Genomic DNA, 16742 nt, shown 5'->3' with positions numbered 1-16742 from the left:
CATCGATGATTGAACCATTCTACTATTATTCTCTCGAAGATGGTGAGAACACGTAATACCTCTACCGATGGGCAGGGACCAGAACCCCCGGTGGCAACTATGGCCAGGCGTAGAGGTCGAGCCCGAGGTCGTGCTAGAGGCCGAGGCAGAGGTAGAGCTCAGTTTAGAGCTCGAGCAGCTGCACCTATTGAAGAACCTCAGGTGGACCTTCAGGAGGAAGTTCCAGTTCAGAATGTACCAGTTGGACCAGTTCAGGCCCCGGAAGGATTCATAGCCATTCCAGTACTTCAGGACGCTCTAGTCCGTTTGGTAAGTCTTATGGAGGGCGTGGACTAGAATGGTACATTTCCAGTGGCACCAGCTATCTCACAGGCTGGGGGAGGAGCACAAACTCCCACTACTCCTGCTCCGGAGCAGATGGCTCCCCAGAATCAGGCTCCAGCAGCCCCGCCAGTTAAGGTAGTTCAGCCAGTTGTTGCGGCACAGACCGACGATAGGCCTGCCATGTCTTTTGAGGCCTTATTGAGACTGGATAAGTTCACTAAGCTCTTTCCAGTTCACTTCAGTGGTACACCTTCTGAGGACCCACAGGATTATCTTGAACGCTGCCATGAGGTGCTGCGGAACATGGGTATAGTTTAGACGAATGGCGTTGATTTTGCTGTATTTCAGATGACGGGTTTCACCAAGAGGTGGTGGAGAGATTATACATTGACCCGACCAGTCGGATCACCTGCACTTACATGGGAGCAGTTCTCTAAGCTATTTCTGGAAAAGTTCCTCCCTATCACGCAGAGAAAAGAATTCCGCAAGCAATTTGAGCGTCTACAGCAGGGCAGTATGACTGTTACTCAGTATGAGTCCCGTTTTGTGGATTTGGCCCGTCATGCTCTCCTTTTACTACCTATGGAGAGAGAGAGAGAGAGTGAGGAGGTTTATTGAGGGACTCACTCACCCTATCAGACTTCAAATGGCCAAGGAGACCGTAAGTGAGATTTCTTTTCAGGCGGCTGGTAATGTCGCAAGGAGGATCGAGATGGTTCTTGCACAGGAGAGATGGAAGAGGTCCGATGAGAGGCCTCGTCAGTTTGGTAGTTTCAGTGGTGCCTCGTCTGGAGGCAGAGGTAATTTTGGTAGGGGACATCCTCCCAGACCGTTTCATTCAGCACTTCATGTATCTCCCGGTGCTTCAGGGAGTCACGGCCCTATTATGCATTACTCTGGGCAGCCAGCATTTAGTGCACATTCATCTCCTATCAGTTCACCACCACTCCAAAGTTACTATAGTGGTTATCCGGCCCATCTGGATCAGCTTCAGCTTCAGCTTCCATGGCATCAGGATGGGTGTTATGAGTGTGGGAACATTGGTCACATCAGGAGGTATTTCCCTAGATTGGCGAGTAACAGATCTCGGCAAGATTCTCATGCCATCATACCGGCACCGGTTGCTTCACCGCCTGCTCAGCCAGCTAGAGGTAGGGGTCAGGCAGCTAGAGGTGGAGGTCAGGCCATTAGAGGTAGAGGTCAGGCAGTTAGAGGTGGAGGCCAGCCAGCTAGAGGTCGTCCCAAGGATACAGTTCAGAGTGGTGGGCCCAGCCCCGATTTTATGCTTTTCCAGCTAGGACTGAGGCCGAGTCATCTGATGCTGTGATCATAGGTATTATTCCAGTTTGCCATAGAGATGCTTCAGTCCTTTTGATCCAGGATCTACTTATTCCTATGTGTCCTCCTATTTTGCTTCATATTTGGTTGTGCCTTGTGATTCTCTGAGTGCTTCTGTGTGTATATCTACACCGGTGGGAGACTCTGTTGTAGTAGATCATGTCTATCATTCGTGTGTGGTTACTATTGGTAATCTTGAGACTAGTGTGGATCTTCTACTTCTTGATATGGTAGATTTTGATGTCATCTTGGGTATGGATTGGATGTCTCCTTATCATGCTATATTGGATTGTCATGCCAAGACAGTGACCCTAGATATGCCGGGGTTACCTCGGTTAGAGTGGAAAGGAACTCCTGGCCATTCTGCCAGCAGAGTTATTTCTTATATGAAAGCTCGGCGTATGGTAGAGAAAGGGTGTCTAGCCTATTTGGCTTATATTCGCGATCCCAGTGCGGATGCTCCTTCTATGGACTCAGTACCAGTTGTTCGTGAATTTCCAGAAGTATTTCCTGCAGATCTGCTGGGGATACCACCCGACAGAGATATTGATTTCTGTATTGATTTGGCTCTGGGCACTCAGCCCATTTCTATTCCACCATACCGTATGGCCCCGCCGGAGTTGAAAGAATTGAAAGAGCAGTTACAAGACTTGCTTGACCAGGGATTCATTAGACCAGTGTCTCGCCCTGGGGTGCACCAGTATTATTTGTAAAGAAGAAAGATGGCTCTATGCGGATGTGTATAGACTATCGGCAGTTGAACAAGGCCACTATCAAAATCAAATATCCGCTGCTAAGAATTGATGACTTATTTGATCAGCTTCAGGGTGCCAAGGTATTTTCGAAGATCGATTTGAGGTCTGGTTACCATCAATTGAAGATTAGGGCCTCTGATGTGCCTAAAACAGCTTTTCGAACACGGTATGGGCATTACGAATTCCTAGTGATGTCATTTGGGTTGACAAATGCCCCAACAGCATTTATGGATTTGATGAATTGGGTGTTCAAGCCTTATTTGGACTCTTTACTCCAGCAGTCGAGAGGAGAATGAGCAGTATCTTCGAAGTGTGCTTCACACTTTGAAGAATAATCAATTATATGCCAAGTTTTCAAAATGTGAGTTTTGGTTAGACTCAGTTGCCTTTTGGGGGCATGTTGTATCGGCAGAAGGCATAAAGTGGATCTTAAGAAGATTGAGGCTGTTCAGAATTGGCCTAGACTTACTTCAGTTACAGAGATCCGGAGTTTCCTGAGTTTAGCAGGTTATTATCGTCGGTTCGTGGAAGGGTTTTCATCTATAGCAAGCCTATTGACCAGATTGACCCAGAAAGGTGTCCCATTCAGATGGTCAGACGAGTGTGAGTTGAGCTTTCAGAAGCTCAAGACCGCTTTGACTACGACGCTAGTGTTGGTATTACCCACAGGTTCAGGATCATATACGGTATATTGTGACGCATCTCATATTGGGCTTGGTGCAGTATTAATGCAAGATGGCAAGGTAATTGCATATGCGTCGCGACAGTTGAAAGTTCATGAGAAGAATTATCCTGTTCATGACTTAGAATTGGCAGCCATTGTTCATGCGCTGAAGATTTGGAGGCATTACCTCTACGGTGTCTCGTGTGAGGTATTTACTGATCATCGTAGCCTTCAGTATCTGTTCAAACAAAAGGATCTTAATTTGAGGCAAAGAAAATGGTTGGAGTTGTTGAAAGACTATGATATCACCATTTTGTATCACCCCGGAAAGGCCAATATGGTGGCCGATGCTTTGAGTAGAAAGGCTGTGAGTATGGGCAGTCTTGCGTATATTCCGGTTAGTGAGAGGCCATTAGCTGCAGATGTTCAGACTTTGGCTAATCAGTTCATGAGGTTAGATGTTTCAGAAACCAGTCGGGTTCTAGCTTGCACAGCTGCTCGGTCTTCTTTATATGAGCGCATCAGAGAGAGCCAGTATGATGATCCTCATTTACTTTTCCTTAAGGACACGGTGCGGCACGGGGATGCCAAACAGGTTACTGTAGGGGAAGATAGAGTTCTGCAAATGCAGAGTCGTATTTATGTGCCTAATGTGGATGGGCTTCATGAATTAATTCTTGAAGAGGCACACAATTCCAGGTATTCTATTCATCCAGGTACCGCTAAAATGTATCAATATTTGTGGCAACATTATTGGTGGAGGAGAATGAAAAAGGATATAGTTGCATATATAGCTCGGTGTCTGAATTGTCAGCAAGTTAAGTATGAGCATCAGAGACCTGGTGGTTTGCTTCAGAAGTTAGAAATTCCTGAGTGGAAGTGGGAGTGTATCACTATGGATTTTGTTGTTGGGCTCCCACGGACTCAGAGAAAATTTGACGCAGTTTGGGTCATTGTGGACATGTTGACCAAGTCAGCACATTTTATTCCAGTGGCAGTTACCTATTCTTCAGAGAGGTTAGCTGAAATTTACATTCGTGAGATTGTCCGCCTTCACGGTGTGCCCGTGTCTATTATTTCAGATCGAGGTACGCATTTTACCTCACATTTTTGGAGGGCTGTACAGTTGAGCACAGCCTTTCATCCACAGACAGACGGACAGTCAGATCGTACTATTCAGATATTGGAAGATATGCTCCGCGCTTGTGTTATAGACTTTGGAGGTTCTTGGTATCATTTCTTGCTACTTGCGGAGTTTGCTTATAATAATAGCTACCAGTCGAGCATTCAGATGGCTCCATATGAGGCATTATATGGAAGGCGATGCCGATCGCCAGTTAGTTTGTTTGAACCAAGAGAGGCTCGATTGTTGGGTACCGATTTGGTACATGATTCCTTGGATAAGGTCAAGATTATTCAGGATCGACTTCACACAGCTCAGTCTAGGCAAAAGAGTTATGCCTACCGTAAAATTCATGATATTGCATTCATGGTTAGAGAAAGAATATTGCTCTGAGTTTCACCTATGAAAGGTGTAATGAGGTTCGGAAAGAAGGGCAAGTTGAGCCCTAGGTATATCAGACCCTTTGAAATTCTTGAAAGGGTGGGTGAAGTAGCCTACAAGCTTGCATTACCACCTAGTTTATCAGCGGTTCATCCGGTGTTCCATGTGTCTATGCTCCGAAAATATCATGGTGACCGTCCCATGTGTTAGATTTCAGCTCAGTCCAATTGGACAAAGATTTGACTTACGAGGAAGGAGTCGGTGGCTATTCTAGCCCAGCAGGTACGGCAGTTGAGGTATAAGAGTTATCCTTTAGTTCGAGTGCAATGGAGAGGTCACCCGGTGGAGGCATCTACCTGGGAGTCCGAATCGTACATGCGGAGTAAATATCCATACCTTTTCTCCAGCTAAGGTACCTTTTTTAACTCTGTTCGAGGACGAACGTTTGTTTTAGAGGTGGAGAATGTGATGACCCAAAATGTCGTCTTTAAATTTAATAAATAATTTTATGTTCTAAGACCTCAAAAAGTATAATTTATCATTCCTCGACTTGCGTGCACAGTCCGTAAATTGTTCCGGAAAGTTTTCATGTAAAAAAAGGATTAAAATGTGAAATAGAGCTTTAAAACTCAATTGAATTGACTTTGGTAAACATTTTTAGCAAACGGAATCAGATCAGTGTTTTAACATTTCTGGTAGCTCCGTATCGTGATTTGGGACTTGGGCGTATGCCCGGAATTTAATTTGGCGGTCCCTAGCTCAAGTTATGACCATTTAACGGAACTAGCAATTTAAAGGCTAAAGTTTCCAAGTTTGACCACAGGGTTGACTTTTTTATATTAGAGCAGGAATCCGATTCTAGAAATTTGAACAGCTCTGTTATGTCATTTATGACTTGTGTGCCAAATTTGATGTCATTCCGGATTCATTTAATACGTTTTGGCATGAGGTTTGCAAATTGAAAAGTTTAAAACTCAAAGTTTGAATCGGGGTGTGAATTATAATTTTAGCATTGTTTTGACGTGATACGAGACCCCGAGTAAGTCCGTATTATATTACGGGACTTGTTGGGATATTTGGATAAGGTCCCGAGGGGCTTGGGTGAGTTTCAGACGAAATTCGGATTGTTTAGAGCATGTTGAAAGCAGCAGGTTCTTGGCAGAAATTGATGTAATCGCACCTGCGCAATGGTGATCGCAGGTGCGCAACCGCATCTGCGAGAAGCTGATCACTTCTGCGACCTGGGCATTGGCCAGTTGCATCACTTCTGCGGAAAAATGGGGCGCAAATGCGCGACCTCTTCTATGAAGGCTGGACCGCTTCTGCGGTCGTTTGGTCGCCTATGCGACGTCGCAGGTGCGATAGAAATGTCCACAGATGCGGAACCTCGCCTGGCAGCCCCACTTCGCAAATGCGAGATCTTTCTCGCAAATGCATGACCGTATGTGCGAAAATATAGCCTGCAGATGCGAAAATGCTGGGCAGAATACATAAAATCGAGTCTTAGCCATTTTTACTCATTTTTGAGTTTCAAGTCTCGGATTTGGGCGATTGCAAGGGGGGTTTTCACGATTTTGAATTGGGTAAGTGTTATTTAACCAAAAGTGATTATATTTCACAAGTCCATATCTATATTCATCATTTATTTCGGATTAAGATGGAAGAAATGGGGATTTTTATAAAATCTTTCAAAAACAAAAAATTAAGATTTGAAGGTCCATTTGATATCGGAACTGGACAAATTTTGTATGGTGAAACTCGTATCGGAACGGGTGTTCGTATTTTGCGAGTTTTTCGGGATTTGAGACGTAGGTATCACTGTCGAATATTTAAATAAATTTTGGATTTTTATCCGGAAAATTTGTAAATTCATATGGAATTAATTCCTATGATTAGTATTGAATATATCGAATTGTTTGTGAATAGATTTGAAGCTTTTAGAGACAAATTTAAAAGGAAAAGTTGTGGTTGAATAATTGATTGGAATTTGCAAAGCGATGTAAGTGTCGTGGTTAACCTTGACTTGAGGGAATAGAACCCTTAAATTACTTGTTATGTGAAAAGCATGTGAACGTCGTATAGGCGGGGTGACGGGTGTCTATACGCCGTGAAATTAATTGTTTGCCTGCTTACTTGAAAAATCATAAATTATTTTAAATCATAAATTAATTATTATGATAATTGTTTTTCTCCTATTCTTTGTCTAATATTAATTCTTGAATTCCTGCATTAATTGTTACATGTTATTTGAACTATGTGTTTTAATTGTTATTTGAGATTTAACACATTAAATATTAAACTACTTATTTTCTCTATGATTTTCATAATAAATTATTATTTGTCATTGTTTGGTTCAAAAATAAATTATAATTATTGTGTTCCTTGATGCTTAATAATTTCTCATTGGACGTGGTATTTATTGGAGTAGGTTTTATTACATTTATGAGTTATTTAAAATTATATTGGGGGAACGGGTTGCAAGCCGCAACAGAAATGAAAGTATATGTGTAAATATTGGGGGATCGGATTGCACGCCGCATTAGACTTATTAAAAGTCAATATTGGGGGATCGGATTACACGCCGCAACAGACTTATTTAAAAGTCTATATATATACTTGATTGAAATAAATATATAACAGAATTGAATGTGAATATATTGTGAGAGCGGGTTGCACGCAGCAACAGAATTGGGTGAAATAATAATGGATTATGACTGCTGAGTTGGCTTCAATTATTATAAATGAGTTACCTGATTTATTTCTATTATTTGTTGTTGTTATTAATATTGCGTACAGGTTAATGTAAGTAAACCGCCTTAGCCTCGTCACTACTTCGTCGAGATTAGGCTCAGCACTTACCAGTACATGGGGTCGGTTGTACTGATACTATACTCTGCACTTCTTGTGCAGATTTTGGAGTTGGTCCCAATAGCGTGCCATAGACTTGCTCGAATTTCAGCTACTCGGAGGAGACTTGAGGTATAACTGCATGGCATCCGCAGTTCTGAAGTCCCCATCTTATTTTACTTTAGCTGTGTGTTTATTTCTAAACAACTTTATTTTATTCAGACCTTTATTTGTATTATTCTAGAAGCTCGTGCACTTGTTACACCAATTCTGGAATGGTATTTAGACACCGTTGTTTTTATGAATTATTCACTATATTTTAAACTTTGCTTCCGCATTTGTTTCTTTGTTATTAATAAATTTTAAATTATTTTAAAAATGGATAATATTATTCTAACGTTGGCTTGCCTAGCAAGTGAAATGTTAGGCGCCATCACGGTCCGAATGTGGGAATTTTGGGTCGTGATAGTATACCCTTCTTCCATCCGTCCTTCTAGCATTCCTGATGTGAAGGAAGACTGTGGTTGCCATGATTTGAACATCATCGCTCTCGATTTGGCGGAGCGGGTAACCTTCCCTAAGAAGGGTTTTAGGTACGTTTACGCGTATCCTTTCACTTTGGGTCCGTTCTCATTGAGCGGGGGACTTGACCCCGTAATCTTGGGGTTTTGCTTTCGCTATCAAGTTTGCTTGGCACATGTGAGCCCATATGTATGGAGGACGGTAGCATGTCTTTGGCGGTTATTCCAGGAGATGGGGGAAGAGCTCTCCCTGGCTCGAATGATGAACTTTTATTCCCCCAAGATTTTCCGTGGGGGAATGATAAACTTTAGCAAACGTGGTCACCATGCTTTGCTCATCAGCATGGATGACGAGAAAGACCGTGGATAGATAGAGCGGTTCGTTATAGTTGCCACCAGGGATATCATCCCGGCCACAACTCTATCCTTTCTTGAGTCATGAACTCGTACACGTAAGTTCAACGTCTGTCTTTTCTCTTTCATATTGTTACTGATCTTTCTGTTTTCATTATTTCAGCAACTTGGTCGACACCTCCAAGGGTTGAAGGCTTAGAATAGTGGGTCTAGGAGATATTGGATGTTGCTACGCCTGAGACCCGGCAGTGGAAAGAATTGGCCCTCAAATATGGGTGGAAGGCCAAAAATTATGGTAAGTTGATTCTTGAACTAATCTTGTTTTTACCTCGCATATAAGAAAACTGGCTAACTTCTCTTTTTGTTGAATTTAGGTCTTCCGCAGGGCTTTGTAACCGTCCCTGAGGAGGCAGTTTTGGCTGATCTCGTAGATGTGGTGAGGTTTGTGCAGGAGGCCTTCACCCAAATGGGTGTCATCGGACCTGCTTCCAGTGCAGGCTCTTCCTCTCAGAGTCCCCGGCCGGAGAACAAGCAACAAAAAAGGCAACGTTCCTCTACGACAAGGGCAAAAATAAAAAGGTGAAGAGCGTTGCACTCGATCCAGCCGCAGACACTATGGTGATCGATAATGATAGGGGAGCCAGTGATGAAGGGGATTCTCTATAGAGTAAACGATGACCTTCATCATCTCAACATAATGGTCAATCTGTTGAGCTTACACCAACCGAGGACGATGTCCATGCGCTCTAGGAGAGTGTGATATAGTGGAAGATTCCAATTCTCGCTTCCGAATCCCAATTGTTTCTCCCGGTACTGTTAGGTTGGGTACCAGGCCTCTGTCGTCTTCGATTGATGGGCAACCAATAGCTAGCACTGCTTTTGCCGCAGCTTCTTCTCAACCCACAACTCCATCAGCTTCATCTCCTTCTTCGCCAACCATGCCTTTGCCACCAGCAATTGCTACATCATCCCCACCGGCCGCAGACCCCCTAGAGTACGATGTTCCTCTTCTCCAGTCCACAATCCATGTGATTTTGGGGCATAACTATTCGCCCCCTCCACAGATCCACAGAGGAGGAGGAGCGTCTCCCTCTCGGTCTCTACCGAGTGCCATCTGTTGTCCCGGCTGGTGGAACTCGCCAATTACCTGAAGCCTCTGGCTTCAAAGAAAGAGAAGAATAAAATACATTGTCTCTCGGGGGAGTGTATGATAAACAATACCATGCACAACGTAGCAGTGGTACAATAGTTGTTCCCTTTACTGTTTCTTCTAGCTTCACTATGATAAGATTTTTGATTTGAACTTTTGCTTTGCAGGATAACTTCCTTGATTCTGAGGGCATTCAGAGGTTGATTCTTGATAAAGAGAAATTCACATCTGAGCGGGATCAACTGTTGGTCGAGCGGGAGCAAATTGTTACTTGCCTCTTGGCACTGGAAGCATAAGCTATCGAAGCCGTTGAGTTGGAGGCTCGATTGAAGCAGAGTGAGTAAGAGGTGGTGACCCTCAGCCAAGAAGCCGCCCTATTAAGGGTATAATTTCAAGAGGCCAAAGCAAAGTGGTCCTAGGTCCAAAATGATGTTCTTGCTGCTGTCGAGCGCGAGGCTGCCTCTATTGAAAGACTAAATAATTTGGAGGCAGCCTTGAACTCCAAAGCTGAAGAGGCTGCTGCTGCCGAGGGGAAATAGGTCCAGATGAAAGAGAAGTATAAAAAGGTCATAGACTTTGATATAGTTTATATCTCTACTATCCCTAACCTTGATGTCAGCCTTCAGGCCGCAAGATCCGAGCGGGACAGTCTTTTGGCTGAGGTTAATCAACTGAAGGCAGAGCTTCAGCACTGAGAGGCTTCCCTAATTGCTGAAAAAACATATTCAATATATAGAATGAGGATAAAAACCCTTAAAGAGACCAAAGCGGGTGTCATTGACTTTGATGCCGAGATCGCCAAGGCCCCTGAGCTGGAGACAACTGCCCGAAGAGGCCTCCCGATTCGGCTTTATGCAACTGAATCTTCTGGTTCCAGTTCCGCATTCTCAGGAACAGAGGAGAAACTTGAAGGGGATGATGATGAAGGCCAAAGTCCCCAGCCGGCAGCAGATCCACCTACTTCTCCTTGGGACGCAAATGTTTCTCTTTCCCCAAGTTCTGGGGACACAGTAGTTTAGCTTTTTCCTTTCTTTACCCTTTGTTTTTGTTTTTCATACTTTTGTACTTGTGCTACTTGGCATGTTTGTTATATATAAAAGTGCTTTTTCTCTTACGCATTGCGCAAATTTTACTCTTTTGCATCGAGTTATGCAAGGCTTCGGGTGCACTTTTCCCGATGGCATTTGGATTTTGGGTACTAGCATTTGAAGTACTTAATTAACTTTCAAATGATAAAATTAATTCATCGTTTGGACAAGAAACAAGATAAAAATAAAAGGACTTTAGATTATTCCTTCCATTTTCGAAAGTACATAAGCATTCGTTGTGCTGAAAAGAAATTGCCGTTACTTGTGGCTAATTTGTACAACTTGTTTCTATGGGGCTAGCCACGCATTCCTTGGTCCCGATGATACATCTTTGTTCCCGAACTTCGTAGTCCAGATTTATGTGGCAGCTATGTTGCCGTATTCTCATATCATTCCCACTAGTGTTCGAATGCGAGAAATATGAATTTGAACACTGGAAGTCTTGTTCCTTTGATGATTCCACTAGTGAATGGTTGGATAATCTTTGGTTCGATAGCAAGCTTCACTTACCATTAGGAACTTTGCTACAGAGCAAAAGATTATATAGTCGTCCCATAGTGGTTTATTTTTTCCATGCCTTTTTGTTTAAAGGTCTTATTTCTGCTGACGATGCTTCCTTCGTAGTATGCTTTTCGTTATTGCCTCGTTAAAAACCTTACCAAAAAATTCTATTGGGACAAAAACTGGACGATGGGAAAAAGAGTGCAGCACATACTTTCAGTATAAGCAGTCCCCATCAGCAATAGTACCTTTTGATATGTGCCACATTTCAGTTGCTCAGCAATTTTACCTTTCTTGATTTTCTAGTTCGTATGATCCTTTTTCGGCGACAACTAACGGTAGGGGCCTTCTCACATTGGACCCAACTTTCCTGCGTTGAGCTCCCGGGTGTTCTGAGTTACTTTCCTTAAAACCAAGTCTCTTACTTTGAAATAATGGAGATTGGCCCTTCGATTGTAGTATCTTTTCATTCTTAATTTCTGGGCCACCATCCTTATATATGCCAAGTCCCTGCGTTTGTCCAGCAGGTCCAATCTGACCAACAATGCTTTATTGTTTACTTCTTCGTGCGCCCAAAAGTATCTCATGGTAGGTTATCCCACTTCCACCGGGATCAGGGCTTCTGCTCCGTACGCGAGAGAGAAAGGTGTCTCTCCCGTGCCTGACTTGGCCATCGTTCGGTATGCCCACAGTACTCCTGGTAAATCTTCGGGCTATTTGCTTTTGGCTGCTTCCAATCTCTTTTTGAGATGTTGAGTAATCTCATTGTTTGTTGATTCTGCTTGGCCGTTTGTGCTCGGGTGGTATGGCGATGATGTGATTCTTTTGATTTTCAAGTCTTCAAGGAATTTTGTGACCTTTGCGCCTATAAATTATGGCCCGTTGTTGTAGGCTATCTCTTTTGGTATCCCGAACTTGCAAATTATGTTCTCCTGCAAGAAATCGACCACTTCACGCTAGCCGATATTCTAGTAAGGACCTTCTTCAAACCACTTAGAAAAGTAGTCAATTAAAATCAAAAGAAACCTTACCTTACTAGGAGCCGGTGGCAGTGGACCGACTATGTCCATCCCTGATAAGTGGGGATTTTGACTACTTATTAGCACATTTTTGCTTTTGTTTAAGTCTGAAAGTATTGATTTATGTTCCCGAAACTAATGAAAGTGTGCAAATTGCAGGAATGTTGGAAGTTTGGTCTCCAATGATGAAATCTGACTCAAAAAAGAGTATCCTGTATCACAAGGAAAGAAGGGGCGCATAACTTAAGAAGTGCGGTCCGCAGAAGAAAGTATGGACCACAGAATTCCATCTGCGGCCATAGGACAAGTGAAATAACCCAATTGAATTCTAGAAAATGAGCGGCCGCATAACAAGAAATGCACTAGCAAATGATTCAAAGTTCAGAGAGTGTGCAAAAGATCAAGACCTGAAGCCTTACTGGAATGCGGACCGCACGAGAATTATGCGGCCGCAGAAGATGCTTTACAGCCGCAATCCAGAATTCTGCGGCTGTAGAATTCAAGACCTTCTAGCTGAAGAAATCTACGGACCGTACATGGAATTTTGCGGCCGCAGAACCTGCCAAAGGGCATTTTTGTCAGTGAATTTTGGGCCACTATAAATAGACTAGTTTCACATTTTAGGTCAAGTTTCGAAGTTTGAGCTGTTGTAACCGTTACATTTTGCCATTTTAGGACGTTTGTTATTATTTTAGGTCTTAAACATCATATTTTATCATTTTAATCTTAGATTATGAGTTTAATTTCTTCTTTGTTTTCTTCATTTCTCACTATGAGTAGCTAGATTCTTACTAGGGTTATGACCCAACCCTAGTGTGTAAACCTTATGGGTATTTAATTTAATGCTTGTTTATGATTAGGTGTTGATTATTTAGCTTAGTTTAATCTTTAGTTTTAGAATTAAAGGTTGCAAACATTGATTCACGCCTTTTTTACTTGGTCTCTACTTGAGAAAGAGGGACCTAGTCTAGGATAAGTTGGCTAACAAGGAATTAGGTTAATTGGGGGTCTGATTAGCCTAATTAAAGGGTTCAAACTAGAGATAGTGAGAACCCAACTTGAGCTCATATCAACTATTTAGTTTGATACCCATTTGGGCTTGAGAAAGCCATATTGGGCAAAATCACTCTTTGACCGAGAGGTATTGAGTGGGTAACGTAGAGTCGAAAGCTATAATAAACCCCAATCAACAAAACAAGTGTTAACGTATTTAACCCATTTGGTGAACACCTAGGTTATGGTCACATCCCTAGGCTTTTTAACTATTTGGAAAAATACCAAAAACATCCATTCGCTTCTAGTTTCTTTTCTTAGTTTATATTTGCTAAAGTAAAATTAGAATTAGAAATCAAAACTTATTGTTTGGAAGAATAATTTAGTTATTCCATTCGCTTTCGTCGAGTATATACTCCTAACACCCATAGTAACTCCCTGTGGAAATCGATCCCGACTCTTGTTGGGTACGATTCTTCCAACGACCGTTTTCACTCACTATAGAGTGCGAATTGGACGTGGATCAATTTTTGGCGCCGTTGCCGGGGAGTTAAAACAGAGTTAGCTATATATTTGGGTTTGTTTTTGGAATATCTTCTTTTCTTTCCATGTTACTAACTTGTGTGAGAAATCTTAGGTACAACTATGGTGAACAATGAGCTCGGAAATTTGCCTTTGGGTGATTTGGATGCGGATGAGGAGCAAGAAGGGGAGGTACCTCATGAGCCACAAGCCAATCGGAGAGGCCGGGTTCCTCATGGAAATGTGCCCATTCCACCCCTACCTCCACCACGAGAGGCTCCACACCGGATGTTGCCCAACGAAGGTTATGCTAGTGCAATAGTACCTCCTCGTATTAGGGCGAGTAACTTCCAAATCACCAATATGATGCTCACTTTGCTTGAGCAACGGGGTTTCATCACCGGTGCTCCAATACAAAATGCACGTAAACATTTGAAGGGGTTTGTGGACACTTGTTAGGGGAGCAAGCTAACAAATGTCTCCGAGGATGCATTGAGGCTAAGGCTTTTTCCCTTCTCTCTACGGGAGAAAGATTTAGAGTGGTTGGAACGATTGCAGAACCATTCAATTCACACTTGGGATGAGTTGGCGGAAAAGTTCATTTGCTAAGTTTTTCTCTCCCGGACACATGCCTACCCTTCGAGATGAGATCTTGGCATTCAAGAAAGAGCCGAATGAACCACTACACAAGATAAGGGAGCGCTATAGAAATATGGTCAAGGAATATCCCAACAATGATATGACAAAAAACATGATTCAACAAACCTTCTATCGTGGGATTAACATGACCAACCAATGTGTAGTGAATCAACTAGCCGGTGGGAACTTTATGACTATGCCTTATGCGGAGGTGTGTGAGATTTTGGATGAGATGGCAGACACGTCGGCGGCGTGGCAATCCTAGGCCAAGGTTCCACAAGGTGGCCCTAATATGATACACATTCACGAAGAATTGCAAGACCATGGGCAAGCCATTGTCGAATTGACAACTACCATGATTCAACTAGCAAAGACCCAACTGAATACAAGGGCAAACCCCTAAGGAAGTGAATGCTATGGAAGGAGTGAACATGATGGTGAACAAGAGGAGGACCAAGGGTCCACAAGTGCAAAATTGAGTGGAGAACTATGTGCAAGAAGATAGTAATTTGGAGCAATATGAGTCCTATAATGAACATGAAGAGGAAGTGCAATATGTGAATAATTTTCAAGGGAAAAGAAACAACTTCCAAGGCCCAAGCCAACAACGATGACGACCACAACACAATTAAGGCAATTGGAATTCTAACAATCAAGGAAATTGAAGTGGAGGCAACAATCAAGGAAATTGGCATAGCAACAACAATCAAGGAAATTGGAGTGGAAACAACCAAGGAAATTGGGGAGGTAACAATCAAGGCCGATGGAGCAACAATCAAGGCAAAAGGGGGTCGGGTTTTCAAAGGCCCCCCAATGTACCAACAACCAAGCAACCCACCTCATTATCCTTCCTATGGTTCAATTTCTTCAAACAATGAGATGGGGCATATTGAAAATATGTTCAAGCAAATGATGAAAAATAATGCCGATTCGGATGCCCAACTTGACTTACACAACACATCAATCCGCAATCTAGAAGTTCAAATAGGAAAAATCTCTCAAGCTTTAAATTCTCATCCTAAGGGGGCACTACCAAGTGACACAGTGGTAAACCAAAAGGGTGGTAACAACACGGGTCATGCCATGATAGTTATTACAAGAAGTGGAAGAGGCGGGAATGCACCCACCTCAAGTGGAAGGCAACTTGTTGATGATGATCAAGTGATGCAAGAAGAAGAGATCCTGAACAATATGGTACAACCTAATGATGAAATTCAAATTGATATTTATGATAGTGTGGAAGAGACTCAAGAGGAGGTGAACCCGTCTAGGAAATAAATTATTGACATACCGGAGCCGGTAGTGCAAAAGTCTAAGGCACCATTTCCTAAGCCTCCACCTCCATACCCTCAAAGATTTGCCAAGCAAAATGGTGATAATCAATTTAAGAAGTTCATTCAAATGATGAAGAGTCTTTTAATCAATGTGCCATTAGTTGAAGCTTTGGAACAAATGCCCGATTATGCAAAGTTTATGAAGGATCTTGTGACAAAGAAGTTGTCAATGAATTTTGAGACAATCAGAGTCACTCATCAAGTAAGTGAAATTGCATTCATTGGCTCCTAAGTTGGAGGATCCTGGTGCTTTCATGATTCCTTGTACAATTGGAAGTGCCGAGTTTGCTAAAGCTCTTTATGATCTTGGGGCAAGTATCAATTTGATGCCCTATTCGGTTTTCAATACTTTGGTAATTGGGCAACCAAGACCAACCTCTATGAGATTGCAAATGGCCGATCATACTATGAAGAGGCCCTTGGGAGTGATTGAAGATGTTTTGGTTCGTGTTGATAAATTCATTCTTCTAGAGAATTTTGTCATTCTAGATTGTGAGGTTGATTATGAAGTGTCGATTATTCTTGGGAGATCTTTCCTTGCTACGGGTAAGGATATTTGTGATGTTGAAGCCGAAGAACTCACTTTCCGGGTTGGTGATGAAAAAGTGGTGTTCTATGTGTGTAAGTCCATGTGGAAACCAAATAGCAACGAGGTGTGTTCTTTTGTGGACTTGGTGACCAATGTTATTGTTGATGAAACAAGTGCTACAATCAATGTTGGTGATATGTTGGAGGCCGTCTTGCTCAACTTTGATGATGGCGAGATGGATGGCTTCATGAAATGTGTGAACTCTTTGCAAGGAATGGGGTCGTACAATTATGCACACCGAAAATGTCCTTACATCTTGAAAATAGGACAACTCCTCCTACAAAGCCTTCTATTGAAGAGCCTCCTACCTTAGAGTTGAAGCCATTGCCTACACATCTTCGGTATGAATTTCTTAGTCCTTGTTCTACTTTACCGGTTATTCTTTCCTCTTATTTGGCTAACGTGCAGGTAGATTCCACATTGACGGTGCTACAAAAGAGGAAGAAGGCTATTGGGTGGAACTTGGCAGATATTTGGGGGATAAGCCCCACCTTTTGCATGCATAAGATCAAGTTGGAGGATGACTCCAAACCATCTATTGAACATCAAAGGAGACTCAATGAGGCTATGCAAGAACTTGTCAAGAAAGATATTATCAAG

The sequence above is a fragment of the Nicotiana tabacum genome, chromosome 4, assembly GCF_000715075.1.
Source record: "Nicotiana tabacum cultivar K326 chromosome 4, ASM71507v2, whole genome shotgun sequence".
Classification (NCBI taxonomy): domain Eukaryota; kingdom Viridiplantae; phylum Streptophyta; class Magnoliopsida; order Solanales; family Solanaceae; genus Nicotiana; species Nicotiana tabacum.
This window is presented reverse-complemented; position numbering follows the sequence as displayed.